The sequence below is a fragment of the Micropterus dolomieu genome, linkage group LG23 (assembly GCF_021292245.1).
Source record: "Micropterus dolomieu isolate WLL.071019.BEF.003 ecotype Adirondacks linkage group LG23, ASM2129224v1, whole genome shotgun sequence".
In the NCBI taxonomy this organism is placed as follows: domain Eukaryota; kingdom Metazoa; phylum Chordata; class Actinopteri; order Centrarchiformes; family Centrarchidae; genus Micropterus; species Micropterus dolomieu.
In genome coordinates, this window is record NC_060172.1 from 10,809,899 (window position 1) to 10,810,328 (window position 430).

Below are 430 nucleotides of genomic sequence, written 5' to 3' on the forward strand. Positions count from 1 at the left end.
AAGTCCATGGTGAAATTAAGGTGATCCAATACTTGCACTCACCACAAGGTGTGTCACTCCTCCAGCCGGTAACAGGCATCCCTTGGGTCAGACAAGTGCTGGCATATATCTGCAGCCAGTTGCAGATTGTATCCATCGCTCCCTGGTCCAGACAGGTGTCCTGCAGGCAGCTTTGATAAAAGAACGCTGGCGCCACCTTGCTGTGGCAACGTGCAAACACACCTCCTCGATCCACAATTAGCCCACACAGCCTCACTGCCTCAGGCTCCACAAACACATACAGTCCATCTCCCATGTGGAAACGCATGCCTGTGTTGACTTCATTTGCCCCATTGTCGGTGCCGAAGTTCGTGTTGGCATCAGCCACCATGAGAGGGGCATCATTTAGCACGCTTTTCTCTCCCAGGCCACAGCGTGGGCAGGAGTCTCC

General features: G+C 53.7%; 1 protein-coding gene across 1 annotated transcript in view; it reads right to left on the reverse strand.

Annotated features, from left to right (window-relative positions):
• The window catches only part of tecta (tectorin alpha), a 21,146-nt gene that overhangs the window by 13,105 nt on the left and 7,611 nt on the right, over positions 1–430 (reverse strand). The window lies entirely within an intron of this gene.